The 23,014-nt window shown below is 42.4% G+C and overlaps 1 protein-coding gene across 3 annotated transcripts in view; it reads left to right on the top strand.

Moving 5' to 3' along the window:
* Nucleotides 1-4,942: 4,942 nt before the first annotated feature.
* SLC6A16 (solute carrier family 6 member 16) overlaps nucleotides 4,943-23,014 on the top strand; it is a 38,904-nt gene continuing 20,832 nt past the window's right edge. Inside the window, exons 1-2 of one of the 3 annotated variants that reach the window (XM_060780500.2) lie at nucleotides 4,943-5,041; nucleotides 18,478-18,615. The gene's annotated coding sequence lies outside the window, so the exon portion shown is untranslated. Of the gene's footprint in view, nucleotides 5,042-10,113; nucleotides 10,177-18,477; nucleotides 18,616-23,014 lie in introns of those variants that run through there. The other 2 variants (XM_060780501.2, XM_067469903.1) reach the window with 2 other exon arrangements.

The raw sequence follows: 23,014 nt of genomic DNA on the forward strand, positions 1-23,014 counted from the left end.
TGCCCTTTAGCAAAGATCAAAGCTTAGCACTTTCTTGGCTGGTTTTCAGAAAGCATATTTCCATTATCATCTTTGGCACATTTCTTTTAAAAAGGAAGATAAACATCCACAAATGTCCGGATCTCACATCCATGTTTTTGTACAACGAAGCACAACAGTGGGGATCACATCATGGTCTTCTTTGAAAATGAATTATGAGCCGGGATTTAATGGTTCAAAAGGATTGTGATAATTTATTGACAAAAATTTAAAAAAAATCCATATTCCAAGTCAGAAAATCATGGGGCCCCATACTTCTCTATCTCAGGTTGAGACTTTCTGTTGTTGTAGGGATTGAAAAAGTTACTTGTTGAATCACTCTCTGAATATTTCTGGGTTAATCACACTTTAGTCTGTGCCTTTGCATGAAATGCAAAGATACGGAATGGGGAGCAATGCCTGGCTCGACAGCAGTACGTGTGAAAAAGATCTTGAGTCCTTGTGGACAACAAGTTAAACATGAGCCAACAATGTCATGAGGCGGCAAAAAAAGCCAAAGGGATTTGGGTCTGCATAAATAGGAGTCTAGTGTTTACATCCAGGGAAGTCATGCCACCCCTGTATTCTGCCTTGGTCATACCACACCTGAAATCACACTGTGTCCAATTCTGGGCACCGCAATTAAAGGGAGATGTTGACAAGCTGGAATGCATCCAGAGGAGGGCAACTAAAATGATCAAGGGTCTGGAGAACAAGCCCTATGAGGAGCAGCTTAAAGGACTGGGCATGCTTAGCCAGCAGAAGAGAAGGCTGATAAAAGACATGATGGCCATGTATTAATATGTGAGGGGAAGGAAGTCATGGGGAGGAGGGAGCAGTATTGTTTTCTGCTGTCCTGGAGACTGGGATGCAGAACAATGGCTTCAACTTACAGGAAAGGAGATTCCACCTGAACATTAGGAAGAACTTCCTGACCGCAAGAGCTGTTCAACAGTGGAACTCTCTGCCTCGGAGAGCGGTGGAGGCTCCTTCTTTGGAGGCTTTTAAACAGAGGCTGGATGGCCATCTGTCAGGGGTGCTTTGAATGAGATATTTCTGCTTCTTGACAGAGGTTGGACTACATGGCCCACTGGTCTCTTCCAACTATGATTCTAAGGTTTATACTAGACTAGGGATTTATCTATATATACAACAACAAGAATATTAACTCATTTCAAATCCAGCACTGGCAGTCTTCAAAATGGACAGCGACTTTCGCTGAATATCTCAGTTCTTCTATCTTTAACCTGACTTTGGCCCCTTCTACACTGACCATTTAATTCAGTTTCAACCTGGTATTGAAGAAAGTGGTTTTGCTGTGCAGGTGATTACATTGCTCTCTAGCTGCTGCAGTTTTAAACTAGCTTTGAACTGCGTTAAGTGATCATATAGATCAGTGGTTCTCAACCTGGGGTCCCCAGATGTTTTTGGCCTACAACTCCCAGAAATCCCAGGCAGTTTACCAGCTGTTAGAATTTCTGGGAGTTGAAGGCCAAAAACATCTGGGGACCCCAGGTTGAGAACCACTGATATAGATGGAGTCTTTGTTCTGTTTAGGTATAGTCAGGGCCCAGGGATACTCCAAACTTTGCAGTAAATTGGAGGATTCTACAGCTTTGTGGCCATCAGATCGGGTACATTTTGGTCTGATTCACTTCCCCAAAAAATGTTTCAAGGTTTCCTCCAGGCTAAAATGGTTTGGAAAGTCTGCATTAAATTAAACCTTTAGGGAAACTACTCTTTGGATTAAAACAGAACTGGGGAGATCTTGTTGGTCAGATGAAGTCCCCATCCAGCTAGAAATTTAGGGAACTATAGTCCAAAAAGTAATGTTTGGAAACACTGTGCTGATTCAGGCAGGTGGAGAATCTTAGATGACAGGTGCTTCTGCACTGTAGAATTAATGCAGTTTGATACCACTTTAATTCCATGACTCGATGTTATGGAATCCTGGGACTTGTAGTTTGTTCAGACATCAGCACTCTTTTGGCCGAGGAGGCTAAAGACCTTATAAAACTACAACCTCCCAGATTCCAGTTAAAGTGGTGTCGGACTGCATTAATTCTACAGTTTGGATGCATCCTACATTGCGGTCAGAAGGGAATTTATTTTAAGCTGCAGTTATGGCAACTCACCACAAGAGGTACACAGAATTGCAGCTTTGCTCTTCCAGCCCTGGCAGTTTCTGGAGTGGAAGATCTTGTGCAAACACCATAAGCCTCCATTCCTTTAGATTTCAGGGCGTGCGTGCCATGCTAACATCACAAAGCTCTTGGTCTTTTGTCTTACTTTTTTCATTTGTTTTGTGTTTATATTTTTCCCTAGATACAATATTATAAACAATGGTTTTGACATCACAAGGAAAAGAATAACTGGAATTGTATGAGCCTGTTGGTTGTTGTTACTGTGTCCCTTTTAAGGCCCCTTCTACACTGCCATACAAAATCCAGATTATCTGCTTTGAACTGGCTTATATGGCAGTGTAGAAGGGGCCAAAGTCGTTTTTTTTTTTACTTAGGTCAACTCTAAGACCCCTGCTACACTGCTACATAATCCAGATTAACAATGCAGATAATCCACATTATCTGCTTTGAACTGGATTATATGAGTCTACACTGCTATATAATCCAATTCAAAGCAGATAATATGGATTTTACATGGCAATGTAGAAGGGGTCTAAGGCAAAGCCCTCATAGGGTTTTCTTGGTAAGATTTGTTCAGAGGGAATTTGTCTGCCCCTGACACTGAAATAATTTGACTTGCGCAGAATCACTCAGAGTGCATCTACACTGTAGAATTAATACAGTTTAACACTACTTTAAATGCCACAGCTCGATGCTATGGAATCTTGGGAGCTGAAGTTCTACAAGGTCTTTAACCTTCCTTGCCAAATAGTGTGGGTGCCTCACTAAACCACAACTATTATCCTACCGCAGTTAAAGTAGTTATTTATTTATTTTATTTATCGTGTCAGTGCAACCAGTCGATTAGATTACATTTCTAACAGAACAAAGCAAAAAAAAAGTGGTTAAAGTTGTATCAAACTGCATTAATTCTACAGTGCAGGTGCACCCCCATTGGGTCTTCATAGCTGACAAGAGTCCTGGGGCACATCTACACTGTTCATTAATTAATGCCTCTTAACAGCAATTTAATTGCTATAGCTCAATGCTTTGGAACCGTGGAAGTTGTCATGTGGACCCATGCACTGTTCAGAGAAAGGACTAAATACCTTCTAAAACTACAACTCCATTTCCACAGCATTGTGACATTGTAGTTGAAGTGGTGCCAAACTGCATTAATTCTACTGTGTAGATGCAACTTGAATCTTCATCTTCCCCTCCTCCCTGTCTAGTTTGGTGAGGCACTAGCGGGCTTTGGCAGAAAAAGTAAATAGACCTTATAAAACTACAGCTTTCACGGTTCCATCTTTAGAGCGGCCTCACCGTACAATAAAGACGCACCCTGACATAATAGCTGTTGTATAGAGCCATATCATGCAATTTTATCTGCATTATATGATGACTGTTGAAGAAAATAATACAGTTCACTGGAGTCCAAAGTGCATTATATGGTTCTACACTGCCATATAATGCAGTTTGAAACTATGTTTAATGAGATCCAGAGACTTATGCATTCTTGCTCCAGGGATACCCGGGAGAGAGGAAGAAAAATTTCTGCATCACTGAGCAAATAATTTTGCTAGTTTTGGATATTATTATTTTTTTCTTACTCTCAGACTCTCCCCATGGCTCAAGGTGGATTGCAACATTGCTAAAAACCCATCATCACCACATCATCATCATTGGCGATCACTTGTGTCTGAGGGTGATGGCCTTCCAAGAGAAAGGTCTTAGCGGTGGGTTCGTAGGTAACTGTGGAGACCTAATCTTGACCCACATGCTCTTCCACAGTGAGGACGTTGGTTTCCAGATGGAAGGTGGTCCCGGTCAGGTTTGGCTTGACACGCCTTCCTCTTGGCTCTTTTCTCCCTTTCCTCTTGGCTCTTTTTTCCCTTTCATCCTCCATTCATGCCTCTTCAAATTCCACAGCACTGTTGGTCACAGCTGACCTCCAATTAGAGCACTTGGGGGCCAGGGCTTCCGAGTTCTCAGTGTTTATGCCACAGTTTTTAAGGTTGGCTTTTTGGGAGTTTTGGTTCACCTACATCCAGAGAGCACTGTGGACTCAAACAATGATGGATCTGGACCAAACTTGACACGAACACTCAATATGTCCAAATGTGAACTCTGGTGGAGTTTAGGGAAAATAGACCTTGACATTTGGGAGTTGTAGTTGATGGGATTTATAGTTCATCTACAATCAAAGAGCATTCTGAACCCCACCAACGATTGAATTGGGCCAAACTTTCCACACAGAACCTCCATGACCAACAGAAAATACTGTGTTTTCTGGTAGTCCTTGGTGGCCCCTCTGACACCCCCTCGTGTCCCCTCCTGGGGTCCTGACCCCCAGGTTGAGAAACTGGTTCAACCCATTGCACCAAGATGTTGAATAGGACCAAGCCCAGGATGGAATCCTGCTTATCGCACACCACTTATCACTTCTTTCAAGGATGATGAGGAAGCATTGTTGAGCACCCTCTGGGTTCGTTTGCTTAGCTAATTACAGATCCACCTTACCGTAGTTTTGCCCAGATCACATATATTCAAATACACAGAATAAACATTACAATATAGTGAATAGTGAACAGAAAACAAGGCACTAGTTTAAAATTCATGATGAAGACTTGACTTGGAGGCCTGTAGATGGCTTTTCTTAGAGGCAGGAGGCTGTGTTGGCCTCAGGCAGCCAATCCCCCTGGGTGGCACTGCTGCTTCCTTGAATCCAAGCAAGAGGAGGCCTTATGGCAAGACCACAGCTGCAGCATTGCAATGCCAAGCCCACTGGGCGGGGAGAAGGGCTGAGCCTCCTTCTCTTTTTCCTTTCCACTGTTTCTGGCTGATGCAACGTGGCCAGGCTTGCAAAGCAGCCCCAGCTCCCGCGCTTGATCCGGCACAAGGTATGGGGATTTGGGGTGCCAAAGGAGGGGGGAGTCCTGGGAAATGGTTAATGGAGGGGAAAAGAAGCCCGGCAACCTTTTTTTTTGGAGGAAATGAAGGCAATCAGCCCTGGTCCATGTGGCTGGGGAAGAATTGCATCAGAATGCCTGACATCTCCAGCCTGTAAGTAGGCTTCTCTAGGTTAGGGCTCCTGGCTTCACCTGTTTGGCAGCATCTACACCAGGTATGGGCAAGCTTTGGCCCTCCAGGTGTTTTGGACTTCAACTCTCACAATTCCTAACTGCCGGTAGGCTGTTAGGAATTGTGGGAGTTGAAGTCCAAAACATCTGGAGGGCCAACGCTTGCCCATGCCTGATCTACACTGTCAAATTAGTGCAGTTTGATACCACTTGAACTGCTATGGCTCAATGTTATGGAATCCCAAGAGTTGTATCTTGGTGAGACACTCGCTCTCTTTGGCCAAAACAGACATTGTCAGACTACAACTTCCTTGTTCCCGTAGCATTGAGTCATGGCTGTTGAAGTGGTATTGAACTGCATTAACTCCACAGTATAGAGGTGCATCCCAAGTAGCGTTCAGCGTAGAGGTTGGCAGAACAAGTCCATAAAAGTCCCTAAAAGAACAAGAAGAGGTTCCAAGGGCTGGAAAGGTGAGAAGGGCTATACAAGAAGTCCAAGTTATCAGCTTTGAACTGGATTATATGACAATGTAGACTTTGATCCAGTTCAAAGCAGTGGATTATCTATGGCAATGTAGAAGGAGCCTAAGCCATGGTAGAGGCTTGTGGGAAGGTGAACTATATTTGGAATGTGTAATTCACGTCTGTGACATCAAATAACAGCAGAGAGTCTAGTGTCACTTTAAAAACTAAGGGTGCATCTACAATGTAGAATTAATGCAGTTTGACGTAAGCGAAGCGTATTGGGTTTCTCTTCCAAAGAGTGCTAGTGCCTCACCAAACTGCACATCCCATGATTCCATAGTGTTGAATCATGGTAGTTAAAGTGATGTCGAAGTGCATGAATGCCACAGTGTAGATCAGACATGGGCAAACTCTGACCCTCCAGCTGTTTTGGACTTCAACTCCCACAGTTACTAACAGTCTCAGGATCCTTCCTTAAGCGGTTGAGCGGGGAAAGAAAAGGGCCTCAGGCTGTTAGAAATTGTGGGAGTTGGAGTCCAAAACACCTGGAGCGCCGAAGTTTCTCATACCTGTTGTAGATGCACCCTAAAACGGTTGTGTCTGCTATATACACGGCAATGAACCACATTATACGAGGCCCCTTCTACACTGCCCTATATCCCAGGATCTGATCCCAGATTATCTGCTTATCCCATATTATATAGTAGTGGAGGCTTATATAATCCAATTCAAAGCTGATAATATGGGATCAGATCCTGGGAAATGAGAAAGTGTAGATCACTGACTATATAATGCAGTTTCAAACTGCATTATATGATTGTATAGATGGTGCTTGAGATGATATTTCATGTGGTCTGGTCCGCGACAACTGGGGCATGTTTTTAATTTTGAGACTCACCTGTGGAACATATGACTTAATAATTAGGATCACAATGTGCGGTCTGTTGAATTGTGTGTATTAGTAATTGAAAAATATTATACCATTCATTAGGTTGAAAAAAAGTAAAGTCTAGTTTAGTTGTATCCAACTCTAGGATTTGGTGCTCATCTCCATTTCTAAGCTGAAGAATCGGCATTGTCCGTAGACACTTTCAAGGTCATGTGGTCAGCATGAATGCATGGAACGCCGTTACCTTCCCTCAGAAGCAATACCTAGTGATCAACTCATATTTGCATGTTTTCAAACTGCTAGGTTGGCAGAAGCTGGGGCTAACAGCGGGAGCTCATCCCATTCCCCTGATTCAAACCATCAGCCTCTCAGTCAGCAAGTTCAACATCTCAGCAGTTTAACCCACCTTGCCACAGGTTTAACCCGCTCCAATTCAATACCCACTATATATTCCTGGGAACAGTATCTACGGTTTCAATAATAGCAACAATAATTTTATTGATTAGCCCTTTGGCCATATCACAATATGAAACCAAACAACAAAGCTTGATAAGACTTGATTGCACTCTATGTAGTAAGTTAAAAGAAAACACAACAATGCAGTAAATAAATACGATAAAACTGAGTATATACATCATATTTCCTTATCACCCTTACAATTTTCCCCGATCAGCGCCACATATGTGGTTCTCAAATGCATTGTTTTGCTTAAATACAGAGCTGTTTTATATGTTATTTTTGAGTTTTGGCCACACATAAAATACATTGTTGTGATGGGAGAATCCCAATATCAATTTGATATATGGACCAAGGTCTCTCACCTTCTGATACAATTTAGAATCAAATAATATGGATCTACGGTTTCATTTATCCACATCTGACACAATTTATCCTCTATAGGCATTTTCTAGATCCTTGGGTATTCTTGGGACGGAAGGCCTATATTTCAACAAGGTTGCCATTTGTTGTGTTCCCTATTTCAAGCTGCCATTGTTTCTCCCCCACAGAACATGTGTGTATACATAAATTTGGTAAATTGTAAATAAATAAATAAACAACAACAAGTAGAAGTGAATTTACCCTAGCATGTGCAAAGGACTATCTTAGTATTCACACCAGTAAGCTACCACCAAATAGTGTGACGCAATGGAGGTTGTGGGATGGTCACACTAGATCAGAACTTTCCAAACATTTCATGTTGGTGGTACACTTTTTAGACATGCCTCATTTCCCGACACAGTAATTCAGTTTTACTTGCAAACCAGAGGTTAAACCAAGCTCATATAAGAAATATGGGCACACACATTTATTTTAATAACAAATTGTGCGGGGATCCAATATATCTCATGTAAACTTTTCATTTATATTGGCAGCCCCCAAGTTATGAACAAGGTAGGTTCTCCAGGTTTGTTCTGCACTAGATAAAAAGATAGCAAATAATTTGGATCTGGCTACAGCAGTGGTGAATAAAATTGGGGAGAGGTAGCTCCAGCATATTATTGTTGTTGTTGTTGTTGTTATTATTATTATTATTATTATTATTTGATACACAACAAGATTAGTGCACAACAAACAAGATCGCTATGCTGGCTGTTGCATTGGATCACACATCGGACACTTCCCAAGTGTCTAGGACTGTGATGTATCGGCGAGTAACGTGTGCAAATCCAAGTAGGTTGGCCTTTTGCAGCTGACAGATGGTAATTTTGTCAGTGCCAATTGTTTTTAAGTGCAGACCAAGGTCTTTAGGCACTGCACCCAGTGTGCCGATCACCACTGGGACCATCTTTACTGGCTTGTGCCAGTGTCTTTGCAATTTGATCTTCACAAGTGTGAATGGCAGGGACAAGGGACAGGGACTTCTCGGTGCTGGCCCCTCGGCTGTGGAACTCCCTCCCCAGGGAGATCTCATTTGCCCTATCCCTCCTAGCTTTTAGGAAATAACTTAAGACCTGATTATTTAAGAAGGCATTAGGTGAATGACAGAAATATGGAAGTAGTTAAAGATATTTTTGGGATGCAAGGCCTAAATGTTTTATGTATTGCGTGTGACTGTTGTTTTACAGTTATATGCAGTATCTAAGTGCAATAAATAAATAAATCCTCGTATCGTGCCAGCTTTTCCAGTTGCTTCTTGTCAATTCTGCTGTTGCCTGTGATTGTTGTTGTTGTTATTGTTATTATTTCTGTCCCGCATTATCTCTTAAAAAGAGACCCAAAGTGGCCAATAATAAAAGCAATCAGTATATAGCATAGCATGGATGGATGTCATGTAGATGAAGGTGTACCTGCAAATCTATAGTGTGGTTGTCAACATTTTGGACAGACAATCTTAATGACAGCATCAAGAAAATGACACACACACCAAACTTAAATCAAGAAAATTTGGGTTAATTAGGAGCAGGGTTTAATAGCAAAAGAAGGATTTAAACAATGTCTAATTATGTCTAGTAGTTGGCCGTGTGGGTGTGTTTGTATATATGGGAGTGATGGGGCTTGGATGGTAATTGTGGGGTAAAGCCAAGGTTCCCAGAATCCACTAGTATTTAGATACTAGGGGCTTTGTGTTGTGCGGTTTAAGGGTGGTACCGCTCCTGTTCCCAGAGATGGCGTAACAGGAATGAGAAGATAGGAAGCTTGTTTCTGTGATGCAAAAGAGAACTTGGCCTGGAGGCACTTAGGTCCAAAAAAGGGTAAGAACAGTTGGGGAGTGTTCGTTTTCCCATAGAGGTGTGTGCCAAACAGCATCAGAAATATCTTAAATATTAATATTTCAGAAATATTCATAATCATAGTATGTTGTTAGTATTGTTTTGGAAAGTCACATTTGGGGTTGTAATTCGTAGAATCCCCCAAACTGTATGACTTTTGGTTGTGTTGCCTTTGAGGATTCTGAGAGTTGTCCAGATGGACACTGTGCCATCACCCTTTTACTATTTAGTGCAAGTAAAGGTTGATGTCAGAATGTCCATAGTGCAAGTCAAGTGCAAGTAAAGGTTTAGTGCAAGTAAAGGTTGATGTCAGGGTATCCATATGGATACCGTAGACAAGCTGGGATGTGTCCAGTGGAGGCCAACTAAACTGATCCATGAGGAGCGGCTTAAAGAGCTGGGAATGTTTAGCCTTCAGAAGAGAAGGCTGAGAGGAGACATAATGGCCATGTATCAAGATGTGAGGGGAAGTCATAGGGAGGAGGGAGCAAGCTTGTTTTCTGCTGCCCTGGAGACTAGGACACGGAAAAATGGCTTCAAACTACAGGAAAGGAGATTCCATTTGAACATGAGGAATAACTTCCTAACGATGAGAACTTTTCAGCAGTGGAACTCTCTGCTCTGAAGTGTGGTAGAGGCTCCTCCTTTGGGCGCTTTTAAACAGGCTGGATGGCCATCTGTTGGGGGTGCTTTGAATGCGATTTTTCTGCTTCTTTGCAGGGTGTTGGACTGGATGGCCCACAAGGTCTCTTCCATTTCTTTGATTCTATAGAGAACAGGACTGAATTCGACCAGACTATCACAAAGCCTGGGATACTCTGGTATTTCCGTCTCACTGTAGAGCAGTGGTTCTCAAACTGTTCCATGGAGTCCTTGAGGCTCCACAAGAGGTACTTAAGGTCTCCATGGGAGCTTTATCTACTCTGGGGTTTCTGCTATTTTTGTTGTTTTCTTGTTGCTGCTATTGTTATTCCAGAAGCTGGATGGCCATCTGTTTATTTATTTATCGTGTCAGGAGCAACCAGACGTTTGTATTACATTTTTAACAAAACAAACAAACAGACAGACAAAACACCAAGTTTGCAAGCTTTGCAAGTCCTTTGACCAGTATCTGGCTACTTGGAGTGCCTCTGGTGTTGCCGCAAGGAGGTCCTCCATTGTGCATGTAGCAGGGCTCAGGTTGCATTGCAGCAGGTGGTCAGTGGTTTGCTCTTCTCCACACTCACATGTCATGGATTCCACTTTGTAGCCTCATTTCTTAAGCTTGACTCTGCATCTCGTGGTGCCGGAGTGTAGTCTGTTCAGCGCCTTCCAAGTCGCCCAGTTTTCTGTGTTCCCAGGGGGGAGTCTCTCATTTGGTATCAGACATTGATTGAGGTTCTGGGTTTGAGCCTGCCACTTTTGGACTTGCTTGCTGGGGTGTTCCAGTGAGTGTCTCTGTAGATCTTAGAAAACTATTTCTTGATTTAAGCCATTGACGTGCTGGCTGATACCCAGACAAGGGATGAGCTGGAGATGTCACTGCCCTGGTCCTTTCACTATTGGCTGCTACTTCCTGGCAGATGTCAGGTGTTGCAAATCTGGCTAGACAGTGTAGTTTCTCCAGTGGTGTAGGGCGCAGACACCCCGTGATAATGCGGCATGTCTCATTAAGAGCCACATCCACTGTTTTAGTATGGTGAGATGTGTTCCACACTGGGCATGCATACTCAGCAGCAGAGTAGCATAGCACAAGGGCAGATGTCTTCACTGTGTCTGGTTGTGATCCCCAGGTTGTGCCAGTCAGCTTTCGTATGATATTGTTTCTAGCACCCACCTTTTGCTTGATATTTAGGCAGTGCTTCTTGTAGGTCAGGGCACTGTCCATCTGTTAGGGGTGTTTGATTGTGTTTGTGTTTTTCCAGCATGGCAGAAGGGGTTTGGACTGGATGGCCTTTGGCATCTCCCATTGAAATACTATTAAGTTTATGTTGGCTAAAATTGTTCTTCATTTTAAATATTGTAATTTTTTTTCACTGTGTGAATTAGTTCACACAAACATTCTCCATCTATTTGCCACTGGCCCAGCTCATGTCTGATATATATACATTATATTAAATATAATATAGGTTAGGTAAACGTTTTCCCCTGACATTAAGTCTAGTCGTGTCTGACTCTGGGGTTAGTGCTCATCTCCATTTCTAAGTGGAGGAAAAGGTGGGATAAAAATGGAAACAATAAATTGCCAATTACGTAACATGAAGTTCGGGGAACTACATACAACTGCACATTGAAGTGAGGTTAAATTAGTACAGCTGGGCTGGGTGACGGATTGCTTTGCTTGGACTCGTCAAGGGTTGCTCTCAGCCAACTTGCAACTTGACCCTACGAATCTTTACACAGCCATAAGGTGCAAAAAGCTCCAAGGGCTCACTTGTAGACTGGCTGAGTCACAAAATATGGATTTAAACTGAGTGAGATGGGAGCAGTGGAATCAGCGTTCATCCCAAATGGTCCCCTGACTTAAGAAGAAGGAGCCAGTCTATTGTTTAATTGTGCTTTGTGTCCATGCCTTTTTAAGCAAAGCTCTCGAGGCCACTTCTGAATGACAGCCACCACTGTGACAAGGCTTGTAGGTCACTTTGTAATATGATGCTGAGTTTACGGGATAGTTAGGAGAGAGCACTTGGAATCTGACGCTGGGACTGACCCGAAAGAGGGCACAGGTTCCACTGATTTGTAGGCAATAGTTGTCCATCTCAATACCTTATGCCTCTTCTCAGTTCCAAACTCTGCATGTGGTCATGTGCTGATAAATAACTCTTGTGTGCACCAACTGAACTATTGTGGTGCCACAAATTCAATTACTGTAATTCCCTCTTTAATAGCACATCTGAAATTCAAAGCATGTCAGCCATCTGTGAAGGCAGGCAATTTTCAGTGTTGCATTTAATGACAGCCTTCAAATAATATCACTTCCATGACAATAGCAACTGCTTTAGGAGTCACCCCTCTAAGCATTTCTAGTTCTTCTGGATGTTATATACAATCAGCCCCCCCATATCTATGGATTCTTCATCTATGGCAGTGGAGTATCTTCTGAAGTATTGGCTATCCCTCCCAATTTGGTCCCATCTATAAACTGGATGATCATGCCATCTAATCCTTCATGTACGTCAGTGTTTCTTTCTAATGCTGCGACCCCTTAATACAGTTCCTCATGTTGTGGTGACCCCCAACCATAAAATTATTTTTGTTGCAACTTCAGAACTGTAATTTTGCTACTGTTTTGAATCACAATGTCAATATGTGATATTCATTCACTGGACCAAATTTGGCACAAATAACCAATACGTCCACATTTGAATACTGGTGGGAATGAGGGGGGGGGGGAGGATGTTGTCATTTGGGAGTTGTAGTTACTGGGATTTATAGTTCACCTACAATCAAAGAGCATTCTGAATCCCACCAACAATATAATTGGGACAAACTTGGCACACAGAACTACCATGACCAACAGAAAATACTGGAAGGGTTTGGTGGGCACTGACTTTGAGTTTTGGAGTTGTAGTTCACCTACATCCAGAGAGGACTGTGGACTCAAACATGATGAATCTGGACCAAACTTGGCACAAATACTCAATATGCCCAAATGTGAACACTTTTGGAGTTTGGGGAAAATACACTTTGACGTTTGGGAGTTGTAGTTGCTGGGGTTTATAGTTCACCTACAATCAAAGAGCATTCTGAACCCCACCAATGATAGAATTGGCCCAAACTTCCCACACAGAACCCCCATGACCAACAAAAAATACTGTGTTTTCTGATGGTCTTTGGTGACCCCTCTGACACCACCTTGTGACCCCCCAGGTTGAGAAACACTGATCTATGGATTCAACCATGCATAGCTTGAACATATTTTTTTAATCCCAAAAGCAAACCCTTTTCTACAAGGGCATCGTTTTACTATCCCACTGAATTTGTACTCAGGCTTTCTGATGCAGTTTAACTCTCAAACCATCAACCTTATTGCCCGTGGTTGATGGTTATCTGATGAAGTTGCAATGGTCTTAGTATGATAAAATCTATGGTTAGCTTTAGTGTGGTGAAAGCCTGTTGATAGGAATCCTGTTTTCTTAAAATTTGGAGCAGGAATCACTGGGTTTGCCCATATTGCTGCAAGACCGCCCCGGGTAAATAGTATTGTATAACTTTTTAAAAGTCACACATGTGATTTCGTAATACTTTATGCATAGATCTCAGGGTGTCCGAAAACATATACTTTAACAAGAAATAGTTGCTATGATGCTTATTTGAAAGCTAATTAAATACATTTATACTAAAGGTTAAATGTTACAGTATCAACTTAAGACTAACAAAATCTGTCCAAAATTGCAGTTTCAGGTAAGGTGTTTAAATTGTAGTCACAACACAGCAATGCAAAGTTGCACGCCTCCTTAGAGTTTCTCTTGTAATTTCGTGACACTTCTCCACTATAGTATTGGAATTATTGATCCTGTTAACGGTGTATACATTTGGAGGGGAGGAATTGGACATCCTCCTGAATTAAACATTGTTAAGAGTGTATATATGCCTGATTTTGCTGTCCTCAGTTGTCAGAAGTTTGGGAAACAACACTGTGGAATTTTTTGGCTACTAAAGAAATACATTTTATTTTTAGGATACGGTGGCCTTCCAAATATTTGTGTCCTACAAATCCCTTTAGCCATATCTGGAAAATCAAGGGATGAGGAATTATGGAAATTTGTCTACCATTTAGAACAGGCATGCGCAAACTTTAGCCCTCTGGGTGTTTTGGACTTCAACTCCCACAATTCCTAACAGTCTACTGGGTGTTAGGAATTATGAGAGTTGAAGTCCAAAACACCTGGAGGGCCAAAGTTTGCCCATGCCTGATCTCTAGGGCCACAGTTTACTGCCCTTCCTAGCGTATCATTGTGACACTTTTGTACATGGGCACAATGTTTATCCTCCAAAAGAGGTGTGGCCTTAGTGATTGCTTTGATCGATGCATAAATGCCCAGGCATAGTAGTAGTAGTTAATATCAGACACAAGTTTAGGTTTTCAGCCCACCAAAAATGGGTCCACTGCAGAATAGCAAACTATGTTTCTGCTGCTGAACTCATCCTCAGTATTGCTGTTTGCTGTTTGTTTATTCGTACCATTAATCGTCAGGAAAAGATGGTAGTTTTGATGCCCTGTATCACACGTGTCAAACTCAAGGCTCATGGACCAAATATGTCCCACCATGTCATTTTATGTGGCCCTCCAGATGCTGGACTACAACTCCTGTATTCCTCATCATTAGACAACCTGACTATAGCTGATGGAGTTGGGATACAGTGACATATGGAAGGCTGTGGTTTGTTCAATTTAGTCAGGATAGTATGGTTTTTGTTTAAATACAATGACCTTCAACCTTTCTCCAACCTCAGAGCCACAAGTGCTGTTGGGTTGCAATTCTCATTAACCCCAACCTGCATGGCAGGTAATAACAAGTGGTGGGAGTAGTTGTTCAGTAGTATTTGGGGAACTAAACTGGGTATAAACTAAAAAGCAGTGACCACTAAGTAAATCAATTATAATTGGCCCTCTGTACCCACGGATCTTCTGCACATGGATTTAATGGCCCTTTGAAGGCAACCATAAGGTTGATGTGGCCCTCGGCGAAAATGAATTTAACAACCCTGCCCTATATGGACAGTGAATAATTCAAATTGGACCTGATCCAGCTGTCTACAATATCCCAAAGCTGCAAAGCCATTTCACCCAAGGTAATCCACAATGGAGCCCCCAGTTGCGCAGTGGGTTAAATTGCTTAGCTGCTGAACTTGCTGATCGAAAGATTGCAGGTTTGAATCTGGGGAGTGGCATGAGCTCCCGCTGTTAGCCCCAGCTTCTGTCAACCTATCAGTTTGAAAGCATGCAAATGTGAGTAGATCAATAGGTACCGCTCCAGCGGGAAGGTAACAGAGCTTCATGCAGTCATGCTGGCCACATGACCTTGGAGACATCTACAGACAACGTCGGCACTTCACCTTAGAAACAGAGATGAGCACCACTCTCCAGAGTTGGACATGACTAGACTTAATGTCAGGGGAAAACCTTTACCTAACCCACAATACCTTGACACCCAGGACATCAACTCAAGGTGAATCTGGGTTTTCATGGCCATGTAGGCTCATTGTTAGTTGTATTTATTTCTTGTTTTCTTCCTTAAGTGAACTTAAGTGTACCCTGGAAATAGTTGAGACTGACCCAACATCTTTAGTGACTCCCTGCTTGATTAGATGCTGGATCACAATCCAGCACAACCACAACACCACACTGCTGGTATTATAACACTCTGATTCTGATAAAATAGCAAGGCTGAGTGAAAGCTCACTGTCAACCAAACAAATCCTTGTTTATTATTTTCTTCTTCAATGCTTATTATAGTAATGTGTCAGCACTAAAATACCTTTGTAAGGTAAACAGTTCTGCCCATTAATTGCAGAACTGGCTCCTTCGCCAGTTAATCAACAGGATCTGTAAAACTTCTGTTCAGTTGAACTCTTTAAGCTCCAGCATGTCCGTGGGGAGATGATCATCCTGTGAATAGCAATCTTTTGGTCAGGTAACAGGAAGCTCTTTTTGGGTAAGGACAAACAGGCCAACTGAACTAATTTGGCTCTTGGGTGAGACTTCTGCCAGTCTCCTCCTGAGAAGCAATGGGATTGTTGTTTCACGGGATGCCAGCATGCCAGCGACCATGCCCAGTTGTGTAAACATTGATCACCTCAAAGAGCAAGATCCTTGTGTACCTGGAGACTCAATCTAGATCTGCTGCTTAGTCATGCATGGTTTTCCCCAATGTTTGACGAAACGCAGCCATGGACGTGGCAACCTCAGTGGAAAACTTGTGCCCTGTATATGTGCTTGTATCGTTTTCCTTGTGGAGCAGAAAGCAGTTTGGTGTGGCATCTGCATGCAGTTTTTAATGGGGGAAATGGGGTAAGAGTCATGGAGATGGCCACATACCCTCTTCCCTTTGTGGTTTTGATTGAAACACTGCCGCATCTCAGGGATCTTTATCTGAACTTACGACAAGATCGAACGTGCAACAATTTTCTTACTAAATCACTATCTTCAAAAAGGAAAGTGCAAGCTTGACAAATCATAGTTCTGAATCCACGTAAAGGTGGAGATTTGCAGTTGTCAAAAAGGATTAAGTATAGGATTTTGTTCATCTATGATACCAAGGAATAGTTAAGGAAACTTAAGTTTGCTGCAGTGCCTGATTTTTCAAACTAGGGTTCGTAACTAGTAGGCATGCCAAAACTGGAAACCAATTTGGACTGCGTTTCTAAACCACAGTTTATTCTAACTGTAGATTGAAATAATATTAGACAGAGCCTTTTCAATGGTGGTCCTGCATCTCAGGAATTCCCTCCCTTAACATATGTGTGTGACTGCATCAAACTGTCCTTTAAACTCTGTTTATCATGAGATGCTTTACCTTTCTCATCATCTATAATGGTGTTATCATACAATCATAGAGTTGGAAGAGACCTCATGGGCCATCCAATCTAACCCCCTGCCAAGAAGCAGGAAAATTGCCTTCAAAGCACCCCATCCAGCCTCTGTTTAAAACCTCCAAAGAAGGAGCCTCCACCACACTCCAGGGCAGAGAGTTCCACTGCTGAACAGCTCTCAAAGTCAGGAATTGCTTCCTCATGCTCAGGTGGAATCTCATTTCCTGTAGTTTGAAGCCACTGTTCTGTGTCCTAGTCTCCAGGGCAGCAGAAAACAAGCCTGCTGCCTCCTCTGTATGGCCTCCCCTCACATATTTATACATGGCCCTCATGTTTCCTCTCAGTCTTCCCTTCTACAGGCTAAACATGCCCAGCTCTTTAAGCCACTCCTCTTAGGGCTTGTTCTCCAGGACCTTGATCGTTTTAGTCACCCTCCCCTGGACCCAATCCAGCTTAGAGTCAACATCACCCTTAAGTTGCGGTGCCCAGAATTGGACATAGTGTGATTCCAGGTCTGGTCTGACCAAGGCAGAATAGAGGGGTAACATGACTTCCCTGGATCTAGACCAGGTGTCCTCAAACGTTTTAAACAGAGGGCCAGGTCATAGTCCCTCAAACTGTTGGAGGGCCAGATTATAATTTTAAAAGAACATGAATGAATTCCTATGCACACTGCACATATCTTATTTGTAGTGCAAAAACATTTTAAAGCAATACAATAATTAAAATGAAGAACAATTTTAACAAATATAAACTTATTATTATTTCAATGGGAAGTGTGGGCCTGCTTTTGGCTGATGAGATAGGATTGTTGTGGTTGTGTGCTTTCAAGTCGTTTCAGACTTAGGTTGACCCTGAGTGAGGGCCGGGTAAATGACCTTGGAGGGCCATATCCGGCCCCCAGGTCTTAGTTTGAGGACCCCTGATCTAGACAGAAGACACCATCTTCCTATTTATGCAGGCCAAAATCCCATTGCCTTTTTTAGCTGCAGCATCACATTGTTGGAACCTGCTATTGGTGCAGCGAGTTTAATTGCTGTGGTGCTAAACTTGCTGACCAAAAGGTTGGCACTTTGAATCTGGGGAGCAGGGTAAGCTCCCGCTGTTAGCCCCAGCTTCTGCCAACCTAGCAGTTCAAAAACATGCAAAGGTGAGTAGATCAAGAGGTACGGCTCCTGCAGGAAGGTAATGGTCCTCCATGCAGTCATGCTGGCCACATGACCTTGGAAGTATTAATGGACGTCGGCTCTTCAGCTTAGAAATGGAAATGAGCATCACCACCCAGAGTCAGACACAACTAAACTTAATATCAGGGGAAACCTTTACCTTTACTTTTATCACATTGTTGGCTCATGTTTAACTTGTTGTCCATGAGGACTCCAAGATCGTTTTCACATGTACTTCTGTCGAGCCAGGCACCCCCCACTCTGCAGCTTTGCATTTCTTTTTTTCTGTCTAAGTGGAGTTTCTTGTTATGTCCAACCTGAATATTGATTTGTACTGCTGTTCTAAAGGGTTTTTAAAAACCTGAAAATTTGGGGTTATATTACAGAGTTATTTCTCATAAACCAGATTGTGAGAAATTTGCTTTTATATGCACCTTAGAAATTTTTTAGGTAAATAAATGTTTGAATGGACAACCCAGGCTTAAGGTTATGATTGCTCTATCTTCCTAGGCTGCTTGCTGCACCAGTAGAAGCTTAAATGTGAACTTAAGAAGTCAAGACCTGAAAGAAGAAAACTGGAAAAGCGCACTCTGCTATATCTTACTTGTCATATTCTTGGATGAGCACATGAGAAGCCTCCCATTGCCGGTAAATATTTTAAGCCTTCCTCTGTTTGTGATTTAACTGGAGCCTGGAATTGGATACACTTCTTTAAATTCATAAATTACAAATACTAAAATAAAACAAACACAATTCAAACAAGCACCACAGAAAAAACAATCACTTGCTTATTTCTTAAATACTTGTACAAATAGACCACTCTTTTACCTGGAACCTGATGGACAAAAGTGGAGGATAACTGAACCTCTGATAGAAGGAAGCTTCACAACTAAGATTCCACCGCTAAGGAATACTGGCCATATGTAGCTATACTTTCAGTTACATTACTCCAGGAAACTGCAAATAGAGTTGCAATGCTGGGCATTTTGGTAGTAAATGTACTCATTTAAGTACCTGTGTCTCTAACTGTTGGAGGTTTATATGCCAGTGGTATCACCAAAAGGTAGTGTAGTGATTTGAAAACCTGAGTTAAAATCTCTGCTTAGCCATGGAAACCTATTACATGACCTTGGGCAAGTCACACTCTGTCGGTTTCAGAGGGAGGCAATGGAAAATCCCCTCTAACAAATTCTAACAAGGTCACCTTAGAGCAATGTTTCTCATCCATCTTAATGTCAAGACCCCTTAATACAGTTCCTCATGTTGTGGTGACAACCAACCACAAAATTATTTTTGTTGCTACTTCATAACTGGAATTTTGCAACTGTTATGAATTGTAATGTAAATATCTGATTTGCAGGATGTATTTTCATTCACTGGACCAAATTTGGCACAAATACCCAATATGCCTAAATTTGAATACAGATGGGATTGGACGGGGGTGGGGTTAATTTATTTTGTCATTTGGGAGTTGTAGTTGCTGGGATTTATAGTTCTTCTACAATCAAAGAGCATTCTGAACTCCACCAATGATGGAATTCATCCAATCTTGGCTCACAGAATTCCCATGATCAACAGAAAATACTGGAAGGGATTGGTGGGCATTGACCTTGAGTTTGGAGTTGTAGTTTACCTATATCCAGAGAGCACTGTGGACCCAAACAATGATAGAATCAGACCAAACTTGGCATGAATACTCAATATGACAAAATGTGAACACTGATGAAGAAACTAGACTTTGACATTTGGGAATTGTAGTTGCTGGGATTTCTAGTTCACCTACAGAGAGCATTCTGAACCCTGCCAGTGATAGATTTGGGCCAAACGTCCCACACAGAACCCCCATGCCTTGAAGGGACTAACTGGTTCAAGCCTTCCTCCAGCCTTGCATGCTCTCCCTCACCCGCACATGCCGCCATGTGCCGAACACGCCTGCTCTCCCCTCCTCATTTGGAGTCTCAGAAACAGCCCTCTCCTTGGCTGAGAGGGTGGTGAGTCACAGCAGAGGACGGCTTTTGGTGGAAGAATTCACTGTCTGTTTCCAAAAAAGTAAGAGAAGGAAAGGCAGAGACATCTTCAGCTTTTTGTGCCAAGGGAATTCCTAAGACCATCAGAAATATGTTTTCTGGTGGTCTTTGGTAACCCCTCTGAAACCCCTTCACAACCCCCAGGGATCCCGACCCCCAGGTTGAGAAACGCTGCCTTAGAGTCTCCATAAGTAGAAAATGACCTGAAGACACAGCAACAACACAAAGTAATACTCAAATTGCTCTGGTTGTTCACTGGCAACAGTTATCAGTTGGTTACCCATGAAAGAGCAAGTTCAGTATCTGTTAATAGAGAAGGAAAACCAAATGTTTCCTGGGAACTTTGTAGAGGGGACAAAATGATAAGTCACCTGGAAAAAGAGCCCTCAAATAAACCTTGTCTTGCTTCATATTTGATTGTACAATATATGTTACATGCGTAGTCTGCAGACGTAAAGATATTAATGCCTCTTTCGAAGTCACAAAAGATTATGGCTGGCAAACAAAGCCTCGGAGCCTTTGTGGAAAGACATCTGGCCTTGCCTGATAGGAAGGCACAAGTTGTCCTATGACCACTCTGCCCCTTTCCTGAACTCTTTCTTTCCCCCTTGAGTTGGCACTTGTTGCTTTTGTTTCCTATCTGACCTTGGGCACTCTTCTCCTGCAGAGGTTACCCTGGCCTCAAGCCTTCATTGTTGGAAAATAATGAGAGCTTGGCATTGGCACTGGCAAAAAGGGGTGGGCAGAGAACAAAAGATTACCATGAGCACGAAGCTGGGCATGTCGGTTGGTAGTGCCTTTCAGTCTCCCACTGGAGTTGCCATGACTCTCTTTAACAGTTCTTTTAATAGGGTCATAGTGTGGGCAACTTTGGGTGGTAATCCAGCGGGCAAAAAGAAGCAGGAAATAATGGAAGTTATTATGTAGGTCTACATTTCTAAGAGCTGGGGAAAACCTGTTTCGAAATACAGTTCCCAAAATTGCCTGGTCGAAGTAACAGCAGCTGCCTGCTGGACTGTAGGAGTCACCATTCAAAAATATCTTAATAGCCTTTGCCAGTTCTGTAACAGATGGTAACAAACACAATGAATAATTACAATTTCAATCAGACATTGACTTGTGGGAGAAAGAGAGGGAGAAAAAGATGAATAATGCTGGAAAAATTGGAGATTGTTAGGGGAAAATGTGGGACTCTTTAAGGAACAGACCACACACTATATGCAACCCCCAACCTGCTTTGCAGTTCTTGAATCTTATTACCCCCAAGAGAAAAATTGTAGGAGAGATGCTGGGCATCAAAACAAGATAATTGTTATGGTATATACTCATTGCATGCCTTTAAGTCATTTCAAACTTAGAGTGACCCTAAGTCGAAAGTTTAGGTCTGGGGGCCTAAGAAAAATGATAACCTTCAGGTTACCATAAGTTGAAAATGACTTGAAGACATACAAAAACAAGAACCAATTCAATCTACTTATAGAATAACCAGGTAGATCAGTGCTTCATAACATGGGGGTTGGGACCCCGGGGGGGGGGGGGGTCATGAGGGGGTGTCAGAGGGGTCACCAAAGACCATAAAAAACACAGTATTTTTTATTATTATTTACTTCCTATTTATTAGAGCACATGAAATGAATGGCAATAAAAATTAAACAGGATGAGAGATCTGGCTTCCTTCTCCTTATCTTCCACACCCAAATGTTTGATTCCAAGTATCATATAATTCCAAATCTTTGGATGACACACTGGGGCACATGGTTTTTAAAGCACTGTCAAAGTCTTCAAAAGTAATGGATCGTACTTGCTCCGGGTTGATCTTTGTAATGGAGCCCCGGTGGCGCAGTGGGTTAAACCCCTGTGCCGGTAGGACTGAAGACCGACAGGTCGCAGGTTCGAATCCGAGGAGAGGCGGATGAGCTCCCTCTATCAGATCCAGCTCCTCATGCGGGGACATGAGAGAAGCCTCCCACAAGGATGATAAAAACATCAAATCATCCAGGCGTCCCCTGGGCAACGTCCTTGCAGACGGTCAATTCTCTCACACCAGGAGTCACTCCTGACATGACAAAAAAAATTGTAATGTCAACAGACTGAAGACTGTGGATGGAGTCTAGCGAAGCCTCTAGACAAAGTTGAGTCATGTCGGCCCCAGAAAGCCCCTCTGATTTTTTAACTATGAGATATACTTCTTCATCCGTTAGGGAGCAGTGTTCCTTTGACATCAGACAAGACACAATCTGCTTTCTTGCAGTATTTTCTGTTGGTCATGGGGGTTCTGTGTGGAAAGTTTGGCCCAATTGTATTATTGGTGAGGTTCAGAATGCTCTTTGATTGTAGATGAATTATAAATCCCAGCAACTACAACTCCCAAATGCCAAGTCTATTTTCCCCAAACTCCACCACATTTGGGCATATTGAATATTTGTGCCAAGTTTGGTCCAGATTCATCATTGTTTGAGTCCACAGTCCTTTCTAGATGTAGGTGAACTACAACTCCAAAACTCAAGGTCAATGCCCAGCAGACCCTTCCAGTGTTTTCTGTTGGTCATGGGAGTTCTGTGAGCCGAGTTTGGTTCAATTCCATCGTTGGTGGAGTTCAGAATGCTCTTTGATTGTAGGTGAACTATAAATCCCAGGAACTATAACTCCAAAATGACAAAATCAATCCCCCTCCAACCCACCAGTATTCAAATTTGGGCGTATTGGATATTTGCACCAAATTTGGTGCAGTGAATGAAAATACATCCTGCATTTCAGATATTTACATTACGATTCATAATAGTAGCAAAATTACAGTTATGAAGTAGCAATGAAAACAAATTTAGGGTTGGGGGTCACCATAACATGAAGAACTGTATCAAGGGGTCATGGCATTAGGAAGGTTGAGTACCACTGAGGTAGATGAACTATCTTTCACTTTTACGTTTCTGATCTTTATAGCTTCTGAAGAGCAAACAGGAATATTTTTGGAGAGTTGTAAAGGTCTGGTGAGGACAAAATTGAGCACTTTGGGGGAATAG

Source organism: Anolis sagrei, chromosome 6 (genome assembly GCF_037176765.1).
Source record: "Anolis sagrei isolate rAnoSag1 chromosome 6, rAnoSag1.mat, whole genome shotgun sequence".
NCBI lineage: Eukaryota > Metazoa > Chordata > Lepidosauria > Squamata > Dactyloidae > Anolis > Anolis sagrei.